This window comes from Nicotiana tabacum, chromosome 8 (genome assembly GCF_000715075.1).
Source record: "Nicotiana tabacum cultivar K326 chromosome 8, ASM71507v2, whole genome shotgun sequence".
Taxonomy (NCBI): Eukaryota; Viridiplantae; Streptophyta; class Magnoliopsida; order Solanales; family Solanaceae; genus Nicotiana; species Nicotiana tabacum.
Window position 1 is genome coordinate 12,924,873 of NC_134087.1, and position 18,178 is coordinate 12,943,050.

Below are 18,178 nucleotides of genomic sequence, written 5' to 3' on the forward strand. Positions count from 1 at the left end.
CGTGACACCTCCGCATGTATATAGGCAATCAAATAGTATGTCTAAAACAAAGATTTTTTAAAAGAAGTTCAGAAATCCTAAGAACATGATAATTGATTTCTGTGTCACCGAGGCCTTGAAACCCTCATTTAGAGTCACCTCATTATGCGTGCACAATCCGGGCGCGTAGCTGGAAACCTTAAATATGAAAATTTGTGAAAAATGCTAAGTTTGATTATAAAATGAGAAAATTTGTCTTCGGTCAATATTTTGGGTAAGCAGACTCGGATCCGTGATTCGACGGTCCTGGAGGTCCCGTAGAAAAATATGAGACTTGGGCGCATGCCCGGAATCGAATTCCGAGGTCCCAAGCCCGAGAAATGAATTTTTAAGAAAAATTATTTTCTGAAAATGTTTAAGGAAATTTGAAATGAAATCTGATTAGAAAGCGATGGTATCGGGTCTATATTTTGGTTACGGCGCCTGGTATAGGTCTTATATATGGTTTAAATCATTCCTGTGAAATTTGGTTAAAAACGGACGTGATTCGGACTAGAATTGCTAAATTTAAAACTTGATGAAGTTTGAGAAAAAATTCTTGATTTTGAAGTTTGATTCATTGTTTTTGAGGTTACTTTGGCGATTCGATCGCACGAATAAGTTCGTATGATGTTGTTGAGTTAGTACCTATGTTTGGTTAGGATCCCCGAGGACTCAGGTGTGTTTCAGATGTGTTTCGGGAGGTTTTGAACTTAAGAAAAATTGCAGAAAAAGTTGTTCAGGTGTTCTGGTATTTCCTTCTTCGCGTTCGCAGGATGGTCCTCGCGAACTCGATGAGTAAATTGTTGCTGAAGGAATTTCCTTCTACGCGAATGAGTAGACCAGATCGTGAATGCGAGGTAGCGGGGGGCTATACTTTCTCGAATGCGTTCCTGGCCACGCGAACGCGAAGGCCAAATGGCCTGGGCAGGGGGAGGGGTAGTTACCTTACGCGAACGCGGCCGGGTGGACGCGAACGTGAGGGCTCGAGAAGCTAAAGCTTTGCAATTGCAAGCCTGTTAACACGAACGCGAAGGCCTAACAAGCCTAACCCATCGCGAACGTGAGGGGTCTGTCGCGATCGTGTAGAGTAAAATCGCCCAGTGATTTTTTTTAAAAGCCAAAAACAGAACACTTTCGGGATTTCTTAAAATTTCACAAAACCTCTTCTTCTCCAAAGATCTTAGGCGATTTTTGAAGCAATCTTTCACCATAATCTCTTGGGTAAGTAATCTTTAAATTGTTTTCTTCCATTTTCATCAACATCTATTAGATTTCTAGGCCTAAAACATGTGATTAAGGGTAGAAAATGATTGATTTGGGTAGAGTTAGGGATTTTTGATTAATTGTGATTTATACCTCATTTTGGGGTCAAATTCTGGAAATGATTATATATGTGGGCTCGTGGGTGAATGGGTAATTCGATTTTGGTCCGAACATCGTATTTTGACCAAGCAGGCCCGGGGTCAATTTTTCGGTTTTTGGAAAGAATGATTGGGAAGCTATAATTGGGCATTGGATTCGAATTGTTTAGCATTTATTGATGTTATGAAGTCGTTATGTATCGATACAATCGATTTGGAGCCAAATTCGAGAGGAAAAGCGGTAATTGAGGATTGAGTTGGCCGTGGAAGTTTGAGGTAAGTGTTTGGTCTAACCTTAGCTTGAGGGATTAGGAGTTGAGTCATATTTGCTACTTGTTTCTTGTTGAGTACGACGTATAGGCATGGTGACGAGTATCTATACGTTGGTGTCGAGCATGACCGTGGGTCTTAAATTGATACTTGTTGTTTTTCTTGAATGATACTATGGTTGCAATAGTGAGTAAATTCGTGGCATTGAGCAAGGACTTAGTTGATTTTTCGTGGAAGCTACTTATGATTTAGAAGTGGTGATAATTGAGATGATTAGGAGTTGAGTTGAGATTGGTTATAGCTGATTCTCCCTTGTCGGGACGTATACACTTGTACGATTGAGTTCCCTTGCCGGGGCAGTTTAGTTTATTTTGATCCCTTGTCGGGACCGTTGTTATGATCATTGTAAGTTGTATATTTGGAACGGATTGTACGCCGCAAAAATTATTATATTGGATCGGGTTGCACGCCACAACAATTATTATATTGGATCGGGTTGCACGCCGCAACAATTATTATATTGGATCGGGTTGCACGCTGCAACAATTATTATATTGGATCGGGTTGCATGCCGCAACAGTTATATATATATATATATATATATGGATCGGGTTGCACGCCGCATGCATTCAAATTGATTCATTTAGCATTTATTGATGTAATTAAGTAATTTGTGACTAGATACGAGCAAATTGGGGAATATTTTGTTTTACCTGCTATTCCCCGAAGCATGTTTCCCCCTCCCATCCTTACTTGTTTATTCCTGCTTTACTTTCTGTTGTATATCATATAACTGCACAATTTTATCTGGAGTCTGGTCCTAGCCTCATCACTACCTCGTCGGGGTTAGGCCAGGCACTTACCACATGAGGTCGGATATGCTGATACTACACTCTACACTTTGTGCAGATACCAGAACAACCTTTGGTCAGCAGCAGTAGCTTGGGAGCCAGCCTTTAGTCCACCGAGACACCGAGGTAGCCTTACAGGAATCCGCAAGCCCAGCGTCTCTTCTATCTTATTTTATATTTTGTTATCTCATGTATTCGAGACAAACATTGTTATATTTCTTTCAAACGGTTGTATTTAGTACTCTTAGTAGTTTGTGGATGTTGAGACACCAGGTTCTGGTTAGAGGCACGTGATGGTCTTTGAGACATTTTGATTTTCTATTTATTTAGGACTTCCATTAAATTTCATATTCCACTCTTGTTAATATAATTGGTAAGAAGTTTTAAAATAAAAGAGTTAATGATTTCTAAGTTCATAGCTTGCCTAGCTTCTACGAGTAGGCGCCATCACGACTCTCGAGGGTGGAAAATCCGGGTCGTGACAAATTGGTATCAGAGCTCTAGGTTATATAGGTCTCACAACTCACGGACAAGCTCAGTAAAGTCTGAGAGATCGGTACGGAGATGTCTGTATTTATCCTCTGGAGGCTATAGAGTTAGAAAAACTTCACATTTGTTCTTTCGTGTCGTGCGGTTTTGTTTCTCAAATGCTAATTGAATTTCTACTCTGTTCTTTCATAGATGGCGAGAACACGCGCTTCCTCATCTACCGTTTAGTAGCCCGAGCCCCCAGCAGCAGCTCCCACGAGGGGCAGAGGGCGAGGCCGAGGCCGTGCTAGAGGCTGAGGTAGGGGCAGAGCTTAGCCCCGAGCAGTAGCACCACTGGCGGAGCCTCAGGTTGACTTTGACGAGGAGGTTTCAGCCCCAGCAGTTCCGGTGGGCCCAGCTCAGGTCCCAAAAGGGTTTATTGCTACCGCAGTTCTTCAGGACGCTCTAGTCTGATTGGTGGGCCTCATGGAGAGTGTCACATGAGCGGGTTTGCTTCCTGTGGAACCAGTCGTGTATCAGGCTGGAGGAGGGGCTCAGACTCCTGCTACTCACACTCCGGAGCAGGTGGCTCCCCAGATTTAGATTCCAACAGTTCAGCCAGTTGGAGCAGTTCAGCCAGGTATAGTAGCTCAGATCGACGATCGAGCAGCCATGTCTACCGATGCTTTGTGGAGCCTGGATAGGTTCACCAAGCTCTTCACTTCTACATTTAGCGGCGCATCTACTAAGGATCCCCAGGATTATCTAGACAGTTGCCACGAGGCTCTCAAGAACATGGGTATTGTTGAGACTAATGGGGTCGATTTTGCTACATTTCGCTTGTCTAAATCTGCCAAGACTTGGTGGAGGGATTATTGCTTAGCGAGGCCAGCCGGGTCGCCAACTTTGACTTGGCAGCAGTTTATAGTGTTGTTCTGGAGAAGTTTCTCCCCATTACTTAGAGAGAGGCCTTTCGGAGGTGGTTTGAGTGCCTCCAGTAGGGTTCCATGACGGTCACCCAGTATGAGACCAGATTCATCGACTTAGCTCCGCTCTTATCATACTTTCTACAGAGAGAGAGAGAGGGTGAGGAGGTTTATTGACGGTCTTATTCAGCCGATTCATCTTCAGATGGCCAAGGAGGCGGGGAGTGAGATCACTTTTTAGGAGGCGGTCAATGTGGCCTACAGAGTTGAGATGGTCCTGTCGCAGAGAGGTGGTTAGGGGTCAGATAAGAGGCCCAGACATTCAGGTAGATTCAGTGGTGCCTTGTCTGGAGGCAGAGATTCATATGGTAGAGTTCATCCTCCTAGGCCCTTTCAGTCAGCTCTTCAGGTTTCTCACGGTGCTTCAGGTGGTCATAGTTCTCGCATGCAGTATTCTGATCAGCAGCCCTACAGTGCACCACCAGCTCTTATTCGTGCACTGCCGCTCCAGAGTTTTTGGGGTGGTCATTCATGTCGCCAAGGTCAGTCTCAGTTTTCTCAGCTACAGTATTCAGGTGGACGTTATGAGCGTGGTGAATATGGTTATATCCGGAGGTCTTATCCGAGGTTGGTGGGTACTCAGTCGCAGCAGCAGGGTCCCCGTGCTATGATTCAAGCACTAGATGTTGCACAGACCGCCCAGCCAGCTAGGGGCAGGGGTAGAGGTGCTAGAGGTAGAGGTAGAGGATTTAGAGTTGGAGCTCAGGCCACCAGAGGTGGAGGCCAGCCAGCTGCAGGCCATCCTAGAGAGGTAGTTCAGGGTGGTGGGGCCCAGCCCCGATGTTATACCCTTCCAGCCAGGCCCGAGGCTGAGGGTTCAGATGCATTTATCACAGGTATTGTTTTGTGATAGAGATGCTTCAGTGTTATTTGATCTAGGGTCTACATACTCATATGTGTTATCTTATTTTGCATCGTATCTTGTCATGCCTAGTGATTCATTAAGTATTCCTATTTAGGTGTATATGCCGGTGGGTAATTCTATCGTGGTTGATCGAGTCCATCATTCTTGTATTGTGGTGATTGGGGGTCTCAAGACTCGTGTAGATTTGTTGCTTTTAGACATGGTCGCCTTCGATGTTATATTAGGGATGGACTGGTTATCAACTTACCACGCAATCTTGGATTGCCATGCCAAGACTGTGACCTTAGCTTTACCGGGTATGCCTCGTTTAGAGTGGAGAGGGACTCTTGGTCATTCTACCCGTAGTGTTATCTCTTATATGAAGGCTCGGCGTATGGTCGAGAAGGGGTATTTGGCCTATTTGGATTATGTTCGTGATTCTAGTGCTGAGGTTCCCTCTATTGATTCTGTACCCGTGGTTCGTGAGTTTCCTGGGGTTTTCCCTTCAGACCTGTCGTGGATTCCACCCGACAGGGATATTGACTTCTGCATTGATTTGGCTCCGGGCACTCAGCCCATTTCTATCTCGTCGTATCACATGGCCCTGCCGGAGTTGAAAGAGTTGAAGGAGCAATTGCAAGACTTACTTGAGAAGGGTTTCATTAGGCCCAGTGTTTCGCCTTGGGGTGCGCCGGTGTTGTTTGTTAAGAAGAAGGATGGTTCGATGAGGATGTGCATTGATTACCGGCAGTTGAACAAGGTTACAATCAAGAATAAATATCCATTGCCGAGGATTGATGACTTGTTTGATCAGCTTCAGGGTGCCAAGGTATTTTCAAAGATTGACTTGAGATCTGGCTACCATCAGTTGAGGATTAGGGCATCCGATGTCCCTAAGACAGCTTTCCGCACTCGGTATGGGCATTACGAGTTCTTGGTTGATGTCATTCGGGTTGACAAATACCCCAACAACTTTTATGGATTTGATGAACCGAGTGTTCAGGCCTTATTTGGACTCATTTGTGATAGTCTTCATTGATGATATTTTGATATATTCCCGCAGCCGGGAGGAGCACGAGCAACATCTTAGAGTGGTTTTTCAGACCTTGAGGGATAGTCAGTTATATGCTAAGTTCTCGAAGTGTGAGTTCTGGTTGAGTTCAGTTGCATTCCTGGGTCATGTTGTATTAGCAAAGGGTATTCAGGTTGATCCGAAGAAGATTGAGGCAGTCAAGAATTGGCCTAGACCAGCATCAGCTACAGAGATTTGCAGTTTCCTGGGATTGGTAGGCTACTATTGTCGGTTCGTGGAGGGGTTCTCATCTATCGCAGCCCCGATGACCGGTTGACCCAGAAGGGTGCCCAGTTCAGATGGTCGGATGATTGTGAGGCAAGCTTTCAGAAGCTCAAGACAGCTCTGACTACGGCATCGGTGTTGGTTTTTCCCACAGGTTCAGGGCCTTATACAGTTTATTGTGATGCTTCCCGTATTGGGCTTGGTGCTGTAGACATGTGATTTTTGACCCTCCCCAAGATTTCTTATATTTTAGCATGTAAATATTTAATTTAGGCCTAATATAGTTATTTCAACTAATTTTTAATCTTTTGCTTTAATTTATTACAAGAAAATAAAAATTACAAAAAAATAGTTTCATTAATGTTTTGTAGTCATTTTTAACCTTGAAAAATACCAAAAAGAAAACAGTTTCATTTATGGTTTATCTTTAATAGTTTATTGGGAGTAGTCTTATATTTTTTATGCTTTATACTATTTTAAATAAGGAAAACTTAGGCCCTTAGTTAATGAAATCCAGATCTTCTAAAAAGTCTAATTGTTAGTTAATTCAAGACAATTTTAGCTCAATTGTGGACAAGAAAATGACCCAATTTTGGATTAGCCTTTGAGCCCAAATCCCTGTTGCCCCAAAATTAACCCTTAGTCCAACACCCCTACCCTTTAATTAATCCCTAGGCCTAAGAGACTAGGGATCAGCTGTGTTCCCCTGATCTGAGAGCACCCCAGAAAACTTAGACCTAAGGGAACTTAAAACTAATACACACAAGACATACAAAAGGGATGAGCCATCTTTCTTCTTCAACCAAGATACACTATCAAAACCCTAGAGCTCCCTTCTTTTTCATAATCAACAACACCCCAAAACACCATAACCGTTACCCAATCTTCTTCACAAAATCATAACACCAAAACCTTAAGACCCTCAAAAACCATAATCCCCAGCTTAAAAACAGACGTAGACACACATAGAGGAGAAAACATACAGGAATTCTCATTCAATTGAATCAAGGAATCGATTGACTTATGCTTATATGGAGTTGGCGAGAGATCCTAAATTCGCCGTTCGAGGTTAGGCTCGTAGTTCCGATCCTGGTTCTGCTCGAATTTTTATCTAAATTTCGAGATACGGTCATAGCTACGGTGAACTTCATCTGTGTAGTTGCTAGAATTTTCGTTAGTTAAAAGATTATTTTAGGTTCATCTTTCTTCTCCCCTCTGTTATTTGCGATGTTGTTGTTATATGTTTCATAGTTAAAAAAATGGAGGAAGCTTATGTTATTGATTGTTCTGACTCCAGATTCCATTTTCAACTTCTTAGTTCATTCTTGTTGGTTTCCTTGAGAAAAGATGCATGAATCTGTAGGCGCTGGTCACGCCTCTAGTTATTTTGTTTAGATCTCTTATGTGTTTAAGCTCTATTAAAATGTTTTGACATGCCTTCATTTTGTTGGAACATATAATTAATTTGAGGATAGAATATAATTTAAGTTTATCCAGACTGCTCTCTGATTTTGTTGGACGAGTTTCTAGTTGAAGTCAGGTGAGGAAATGTTGGCCAGTCTACTTGATATAGTACTAAAAAAGAGATGACCACATATAGAATTATAGAGAAAGGGAATAAGAGAGAATTAATAAAGAAAATTTCTATCATATGAAATCAGTAAAAGTTGACAGACCTGATTGTATGTCATGTTCGTCATAGCTAGTTAATTTGTAGGTCTTAAGATGAGTAACAAAGAGTCGTTGTGTTTTTTTTGTCCATTTGGATTTTCTACTAGCCAATTAGGGGTTTTTAGTAACAGGCAAACAGGATTTAACTGTTAGAGAAGCTAAAAAGGGGAATGAGTATGAAATTAATTTTTTTTATTTCTTTAGTTTTATTTATTTTACTTTTATTACTTAGTCCACTAGGAGCATGTTTAGGCCGACCACACTTGGGTAAACAAACTTTAGGACTTTTGTTAATTTTGAGGCAAGAGGTCATTTTCGTAGTTAACTTTATCCGGGGAATGCCCCGAGAAATTTGTATATATTTTATTTTAGGGGTATGCCCCGAAGTGAATGTAATTGGAGGCTGTGGCGAACATCGTAGAAGAAATAGCTTAGGATAATTTAGAACTTTAATTTTTCTTCTTTTAACTTTCTTTTAGAGCATCAGAGACCTGGGGGTCGTTTTAGAGGATTGAGCTTCCCGAGTGGAAGTGGGAGCGGATCACTATGGATTTCATTGTTGGACTCATGTAGACTCGGAAGAAGTTGGATGCAGTATAGGTCATTGTTGATAGGCTAACCAAGTCAGCACATTTCATTCCTGTGGCAGTCTCCTATTCTTTTGAAAGGTTAGGTGAGATCTATATTCGGGAGATTGTTTGCCTTCATGGTGTGCCCACGTCTATCATTTCGGACTGAGGTACGCAGTTTACCTCGCGTTTCTGGGTAGCAGTTCAGCGAGAGTTGGGCACGCAGATTGAGTTGAGCACAACATTTGCCTATATTGCAAATATGCAGTTACGAATAATCCAGCCAAAGTAATAGGAATTAGACCTAACACGATTCCAAATAGAAAAACTTCAATCATTTTTATTTGTTTCATCCCCAAACGGACGGACTATTCAGATTTTGGAGAATATGCTCCGAGCTTGTGTCACTAACTTTGGAGATTCGTGGGATCAGTTCTTGCCTTTAGCAGAGTTTGCCTACAAAAACAGATACCAGTCGAGTATCCAGATGGCTCCTTATGAGGCTTTATATGGTAGGCGGTGTCGATCTCCGGTTGGATGGTTTGAGCCGGGGAAGGCTCGGTTGTTGGGAACAAATTTGGTTCAAGAGGCCTTGGATAAGGTCAGGATCATTCAGGATAGGCTTCGTACAGCCCAGTCTAGGCAAAAGAGTTATGTAGATCGCAAGGTTCGAGATGTGACTTTTATGGTGGGTGAGCGGGTATTGCTCCGAGTGTCGCCTATGAAGGGCATGATGAGATTTAGGAAGAAGGGAAAGCTTAGCCCTAGGTTCATTGGTCCGTTTGAGATTCTTGATAGAGTGGGAGAGGTGGCTTATAAACTTGTATTGTCGCCGAGCTTATCAGCCATGCATCCAGTGTTTCATGTGTCCATGCTCCGGAAATATCACGGCGATCCATCCCACGTGTTAGATTTCAGCACTGTCTAGTTGGGCAAGGACTTGTCTTATGAGGAAGAGCCGGTAGCTATTCTAGACCGGCAGGTTCGCCAACTGAGATCCAAGAGTTTCCCTTTTGTTCGTGTTCAGTGGAGAGGTCAGCCTCCTGAGGCATGGGAGTCCGAGTCTGATATGCGGAGCCATTATCCCCATCTTTTCCCCAACTCAGGTATTTCATTCTTCTATCCGTTCGAGGACGAACGGTTATTTTAGAGGTGGAGAATGTGACGACCCAAAGGGTCATCACTTGCTCTTAATTGATTTCTGTGTCTCCGAGGCCTTGAAAACCTCATTTAGAGTCACCTCGTTATGCGTGCGCAGTCCAGGCACATAGCTATAAAGCTTAAATATGAAAATCTGTGAAAAATGCTAAGTTTTGATTATAAAATGAGCAAATTTGACTTTGGTCAATATTTTGGGTAAATGGACCCGGACCCGTGAATCGACGGTCCCGGAAGGTCCATAGAAAAATAAGGGACTTGGGCGCATGCCCGGAATCGAATTCCGAGGTCCCAAGCCCGAGAAATGAATTTTTAAGAAAATTTGTTTTCTGAAAATGTTTAAGGAAATTTGAAATGAAATCTAATTAGAAAGTGATGGTATCGGGCCCGTATTTTGGTTCCGACGCCCGGTACAGGTCTTATATATGGCGTTAAGTCATTCCTGTGAAATTTGGTTAAAACGGACGTCATTTGACGTGATTCGGACTTGAATTACTAAATTTGAAACTTGATGAAGTTTGAGAAAAAGTTCTTGATTTTGAGGTTTGATTCATTGTTTTTGAGGTTATTTTGGTGATTCGATCGCACGGATAAGTCCGTATGATGTTGTTGAGTTAGTACCTATGTTTGGTTAGGATACCCGAGGACTCAGGTGTGTTTCAGATGTGTTTTGGGAGGTTTTTAACTTAAGAAAAATTGTAGAAAAAGTAGTTCAGCTGTTCTGGTATTTCCTTATTCACGTTCGTGGGATGGCTTTCGCGAACACGATGAGTAAATTGTTGCTGAAGGAATTTCCTTTTACGCGAACGCGTAGAGCAAGTCGCAAATGCGAGGCAGCAGGGGGCTATACCTTCGCGAATGCGTTCCTGGCCACGCGAACGCGAGGGCCCGAGAAGCTAAAGCTTCGCGATCGCGAGCCCGTTAACGCGAAAGCAAAGGCCTAACAAGCCTGACCCATCGCGAACGCGAGGGGTCTGTCGCAATCGCGTAGAGTAAAATCTCCCAGTGATTTTTTTTAAAAGCCAAAAACAGAACACTTTCGGGATTTCTTAAAATTTCACAAAACCTCTTCTTCTCCAAAGCTCTTAGGCAATTTTTGAAACAATCCTTCACCATAATCACTTGGGTAAGTAATCTTTAACTTGTTTTCTTCCATTTTCATCAACATCTATTAGAATTCTAGGCCTAAAACATGTGATTAAGAGTAGAAAATTAGGGATTTAGATAGAGTTAGGGCTTTCTGATTAATTGCGATTTAGACCTCGTTTTGGTGTCGAATTCTAGAAATAATTATATATTTGGGTTCGTGGGTGAATGGGTAATTTGATTTTGGTTTGAACCTCATGTTTTGACCAAGCGGGCCCGGGGTCAATTTTTCGGTTTTTGGGAAGAATGATTGGAAAGCTATAATTGGGCATTGGATTCGAATTGTTTAGCATTTATTGATGTTATGAAGTCATTTATGTATAGATACAATCAATTTCGAGCCAAATTCGAGAGGAAAAGCAGTAATTGAGGATTGAGTTGGCCGTGGAAGTTTGAGGTAAGTGTTCGGTCTAACCTTAGCTTGAGGGATTAGGAGTTGAGTCATATTTGCTACTTGTTTCTTGTTGAGTACGACGTATAGGCATGGTGACGAGTATCTATATGTTGGTGTCGAGCATGACTGTGGGTATTAAATTGATACTTGTTGTTTTTCTTGAATGATACTATGGTTGCAATAGTGAGTAAATTCGTGGCATTGAGCAAGGACTTAGTTGATTTTTCGTGGAAGCTACTTATGATTTAGAAGTGGTGATAATTGAGATGATTAGGAGCTGAGTTGAGATTGGTTATAGCTGATTCTCCCTTGTCGGGACATATACACTTGTACGGTTGAGTTCCCTTGCTGGGAAGTTTAGTTTATTTTGATCCCTTGTCGGGACCGTTGTTATGATCATTGTAAGTTGTATATTTGGAACGGATTGTACGCCGCAAAAATTATTATATTGGATCGGGTTGCACGCCACAACAATTATTATATTGGATCGGGTTGCACGCCACAATAATTATTATATTGGATCGGGTTGCATGCCACAACAATTATTATATTGGATTGGGTTGCACGCCGCAATAATTATTATATTGGATCGGGTTGCACGCCGCAACAATTATTATATTGGATCGGGTTGCACACCGCAACAGCTATTATATTGGATCGGGTTGCACGCCGCAACAGCTATATATGTGGATTGGATTGGGTTGCACGCCGCAACAGTATTAAATGATAAGGGATCGGGTTGCGCGCCACAACAATAGTATTATTACCTTGTTGTAGATATTGTATTGTTCTTTCTCATATCTGTTCGGTTTCTGATAGGTTGATACGTTTCCCCGAGCATGTACCCCCTCCCTTTTAACTATTTTTTCCTATTTATTTTTTCGTTGTATATTATATAACTGCACAGGTTTTATCTGGAGTCTGGTCCTAGCTTCGGCACTACCTCGCCGGGGTTAGGCCAAGCACTTACCACCACATGGGGTCGGTTGTGCTGATACTACACTCTGTACTCTGTGCAAATACCGGAGCAGCCTTTGGTCAGCAACAGTAGCTCGGGAGCCAGCCTTCAGTCCATCGAGACACCGAGGTAGCCTTGTAGGCGTCCGCAGGCCTGGCGTCTCCTCTATCTTATTTTATATTTTGTTATCTCATGTATTCGAGACAAACAGTGTTATATTTCTTTCAAACGGTTGTATTTAGTACTCTTAGTAGTCTGTGGATGTTGTGACACCAGGTTCTGGTTAGAGGCATGTGATGGTCTTTGAGACTTTTTGATTTTCTATTTATTTAAGACTTCCACTAAATTTCATATTCTGCTGTTATTTAACTGTTTATTCTCTTGTTAATATAATTGGTAAGAAGTTTTAAAATAAAAGGGTTAATGATTTCTAAGTTCATGGCTTGCCTAGCTTTTACGAGTAGGCGCCATCACGACTTCCGAGGGTGGGAAATCCGGGTCGTGATAGAAGTGGCAGAATCCTAACCAGTTTTTCTACTGGTTTTATAGCTTGTTAAGCTTAAGAAGTTTAACACAATCAAACACAGTTTCTAGTTTATGTATACATAGATACTGATAACTTAAGGCTTGCCTAGGCGGGGGACTGTCTGCAATCACAATTACAAGAGATGATTAACAGTTTAAGAAATTGTGTAAACTACAAACATGCTATGTTAGATGACACAGATTATAACAGGTGTTTTGTTTATGTTTTAAGACATGATGCTTGTGTGTGAGGTTGTTTAAACCTTTTTATAGCCAACTATTTATTTAGTCGAAATGGACAAGTTCAATGAAAAATGCAAACAAAAGTTCATAAAGCATGGTATCTAATGCATACATGGGATGACTATTTTTCTTTTTAAAACGGGATTATTGACCTAATAGCAGGATCTCTATGCGATAGTACTTATGCACAAATCAAAAGTTGGAGTAAGGGTACATGATATGCAGTATGTTGAAGCGATAAACGTGCATGCCCTAAATGAGGATGTCTAGTGCACAAGTTTGGCATGGTTTGATTACAAATAGATATAGTAATCCTAGAACATGATTTCTAACGTAGATTTACACAAATGTAAGACATAGAAACATGTTTTCTACACGATTTTACCCACAATGCCATACAGCCACCCTCCATTTTCACTAGTCACCCCAATATCTGTTTACAACTAATTATTACAAACCGATAATTGAATAAAAATTACATAAATAGAATATAAATTAAGCTATAGGGAACCTGAAGTAGGCACAAAGCAAATCCTGGTGTACCAGGCCTTCACTAGTCTCAAATGCCCAAGATTCATTGCCACATTTGTGTCCAGGTGTGTCAGAGTTCCCTAAGGACCTCAAGGATCCCGGGTAGTGCTCACACCCAGACTTTCTCAAATAAAGACTGATTATGTGCAGTGTGGAAAAGCCAGCCCTGATATGCCAGAGTTCAGAGAGATCTCAAGGATCTCTAAGCAGTACACATACCAGAGGAGCAGGACTTAATAATCTAAGAGTAAGTGAAAGTGCATAATTTTGAAAAGGTTTTTGTTAAACAGTATAGAGAGTACCGTTAAAAGTGAATAGATTTTCACTAATGAAGATCACAAGTAACAGAAAGAGAAGAGAGCTTTTTAGAGTGTAAGAGTAGTGGTCAACTAATGTTCGTGTGTAAGAAGTTAAATAAGAGAGTTTATATAGTAGTTCAAGAGTAGAGCAAATATGCTAAAGTAATCAATAATCAGCAATTAAGGGATCTCAGAATCAATCATGCAAAGAGGTTTAGCATAGTCTTCCCCTTAATTAAGGGCAATTAGCCAACGGTAATGACAGGAACTAGTTAAGGCAAGAGGTTCAAATCAGACTGAGTAAAGAAGTAAAAAATCAGAGGTCTTATTAAGGAAAGGAGTTCAAATCAAACCAAATAAAGAACTTCCGAATAAAATAATCAAGTGTTTAATTAAGGAAAGAATCATGTAAAGAATCGATAAATATATGGCAATCAAATAAGGTTAGAACGACTAATTAAGGTCATAAACACGGAAATAATCAAGAATCATGCACACGAATCTTTTAACAAAGCAAATCACTCAACAATTCTGGAAAGAATATATCAGTTCCCATAAATAAGATAGGTCGAGTAAAACTTTTAGGAACACAGAGAAATTAGACGGAAAATAATTTTAAAAACCCTAATTCAAAAACACTTAAAGAAAGAAAACAGTCATGGAAAACTTGAAAGCATGTCAACACATAGAGATTCGAACAACAGAAATTATAGAAATCGAAACTTGAAGTAGCGTAGTGCTTAAAAAACTGGTTAGTAGTAGATAAGTAAAAAAAACTAAAAGAATAGCCATGGAAGTTTGAAAATACTTCAGATACCCAGAGGTTTGACCAACAAACAACAAGAAAAACAAACCCTAATATAACAAAATTTTCAAAAAATCGATTAATTAGTAAAGAAATGAAGGAGCCTTAAGGAAAAAGTAATGACGAACTCAAATCGCTCTAGATCTACAAGGATTTGGACGGATTCAAGTCCAAATGCTAAGTTTTGAAGAAAAGAGAAAGGGTAAAGAGAATCTGGCCTTTTGAATCAAAGATTTGAGCCGTGAAACTTTGATAGAAATCACTCACAGACCATAGATAGACTCTTTAAGAGTTTTAAACGAGATCTGGACCAGATCTCTTTGAGGTTCTTCCATAAAACCACACAATTGAGCAATTAGGGGAAATAGGAGACAAGTAGAGGCCTCGTATAGCCATGGGAAGCCATAGATCGAGTATGAATCAAGGGGATTAGGGCTGATTTTGGGTGGCGGCAGATAGGGTTAAGTTTGGTCTCAGAGAGAATTAGAGAGGAGAGGCTTTCAGGGGCGATGGGTGTAGGCAAATGACTAGGGTTTGGGGGTCATTGGGATTAAAAAAGGAAGGTCTTAATGTGGATCGTTGATCTAAAGGATCAACGGCCACGATTTGATGGGGTTTTGGGTCGGGTAGGCTTAAATTGGGTTAGGGGCAGATGGATTTGGGCCTGGGTAGATTTGGGCTGGTGTGGGGTTGAATTTGGGCATTTAATTAGGCTAGGTCCAAAATAGAAAAGGTTATTTGTTAAATACCTCTTTAATTGATAAAAAATAATTTCTAAAAATAGTTAATAAATTACAAAAAATGATTTTCATGCCTATAAATATTTTAAAATAATTACTTAATATTTTAAAAATATAAAAGGCTATTTTCTGGTAAAGTAATGTAATAATGCATGCATGGGCTGCAATTACAAAGTAATTATAATTGCAACCTAAAAATACAAAAGTGGCTATTTGTGCAACAATTGAAACTTAGTAAAAATGCAAATAATAAAATTAAGCCACAAAATATTATGAAATCAGTGATTGTTTTATAAATAAAATGTTGGGATAAATTAATTAAATTACTTTAAAGTGCAAATATTGTATGAAAAATACTAATTGATGCCCAGGCATAGTTTTTAAAAATATTATGGGAAAAATTGGGTATCAACGTCCATACAACAATGTCAAGCTTTAAAGGATTTCTTTTTAGAACTTTAGAATGTTGTGACTTGTCGAGAGTTGGTTTACAGTGATATTGTGCAAAATTTTTACGATGTTTCTATTTTTTATGCTTTTATTATATAGATTATAATTTATGACAAATTTCGATGTTGCATTGAACCTAAAATCTCTAAATGTAAATCTTCTCCATAAATATATCAGCGAGTAAATATACAAAAAGAATAAAAGCATATGCTAGTCCAGTCCAATCCAAATTGCAAAAACAAAAGCACAAGTGTGCTAGTTTAGGCACGATGTATGAGCAACGGCTGTCATTATCTATTAGGATTTCCTTCAAATTTTTGAAGAAGAGCTTAAGTAAGAAAAGTTCAAGTTCTTGGAAAAAATTTAGAATTTTTTTTTTTCGAACAATGAAAAAACTTCGAATAGTTTTCAATGTTTGAAAAACTAAAATAATTTAATTCTAGGTGTTATAAATAATATTTTATTTATGGTGAATCTCTATAATTTAGAGAGACTTTAGGGTTTGCTACTTTGTGGCTAAGTCACTTTTTCCCTATAAATAGAGGGGTTCTATTCCATTGAAAATCATCTCAAATCAATAAGAATTATCTCTCTACTTTTCTCTCTAATAATCTTCTTCTTCTTTCATTGTTTTATAACATGTCATCATCACGAAACTCTAACCAATTGAGTAGAGGCACCTACTTTGGTCACCAGACTTTGGGATAAGTGCATGGTGCTCAATTGTACATAATATTGAGTATAATAACTATCAATTGATCTTTGAAATTCCTTCATAAATAAATTCTGGATTTAAGGTAAGTATTTTATCTTATTTTTCATTTTTTCTCTTTTAAATTCTTGAAATTCTATAATTTGATTTTAAATATAAGCAAAGACAATAAATTTTGATTATAACTCTAATAGAGCTTGTGAGAAATTATAATCACCCGAAGTGGTAAAATTTCTATGTCTTGTCATGATCAAATTCATGTATGATTATGAGCACAAGAAGTGAAAACTCGCCCCATTAAATTTGTTTCATACTCGTTCCCTTGAGAGAATGTGGTAGCAATATGTAATAAGTCTAAAAGAAGACAAAATTATTACCGTGGAGGTATCAATAGATGTGGACGTGGCAATAGACGAAATTATAATCGTCATCATTGCGGTAATGTGAATAATAAAGATTCTCAAAATAATCCTTCACTTTGTGAAAGTAATGTTTGTCATCTATTTGACATGAGATTTTGTAAAACATATATAGATGATTATGGTTCATTCATAATATGAATGTGACAATATTTGATTTATGAATAGATATTATTCTTGAAAGAATATGAATGTGCTAGTAGTAGTGGATATACCACATTAATCTCTAGAAAGAGGTTTGAGATGAAATAAGAAAATAATTTCATTATTATGGCATGAATGGTCATTGATCACGTACCTATTGTGATTATGCCAAAATATTATGGCAATGTAATTATTATTACAGGGCAAAAATAATAGAAGCAACATATCTTACCTATAATGATTTTGACCACAATGGTATAACTTTCTCCTTGAGAGAGATATTCACCATATAGATGTTGATGAATATGTGGTAGTACAAAATTAATTGAGAGCTATGGAAGAGCCAACTATCACTATTTTGAAGAAATAAAATTGATTATGAATAAAGTATTGTGTCGCAGTAAGTTTCAAAGAAACTTATTGAGTTTCTAAAGTATTCGCGAGGGCGGTTGGTTATATTGAGACTAAAAATAAAGGAAAGATTTAATATTTTTTATTACTACAACTTTTTGCGGGGCATTATTTTTTTTTAACAACTACCTGCTTTATTCTCTAGTTTGTACTACATAAATAAAAGAATTCCATAATAAAATAGAAGTTTATTAATATAAAAACTCATATCATAATAAACTTGGAGTTTATTTATAATTGCACACATCATGGTGTAAACCTGAAGTTTATCAATATTGATAATTTATCCATTTGACATAAATATTAATTTAAGTATGATGTGCAAAAATAAAAGAGAATTCATATGGGTAAATATTAAATAACTAGAAAGTTCTTTATGAATTCTCTAATGTTGCTTATTATCATTAATTAGTAGACCAACTAAAATTGAGTTTAATTCTCATGAATGCTGGAAATATCAAAGGCGAATATGGGTTCATTCACCTGGCATGTATACCACATAAAATACATCTATGACATGGTCACATGTGAAATTATTATTAACCTGCAACCTGGTATTTGTGAGGTAAGTTGTTCAATGATTAAATTTCGAGCATAATTTTTAGATTTTCTATTCACGGCAGTTCATCTTGATAAGTTGATTTACATCACAGTTGGGTTAGCAAAATGATCTATTGAGTGCCTCCACTAAATAACTAAATTATTTCTTACGAGAACAAAGTTATCTATATCAGTTTAATATATATTATACTCGAAAGTATATTAAATTCTCCCTCATAAGTGGTTCTAGATCAGGAACCAAATAATTTCATCTTATTATTAATATGCGGTATATATTTTGATTAATACCATAACACATAAAGGTGGGTTTACAAAATTGAGTAAGCAAGTTAGTTTTTCTAATA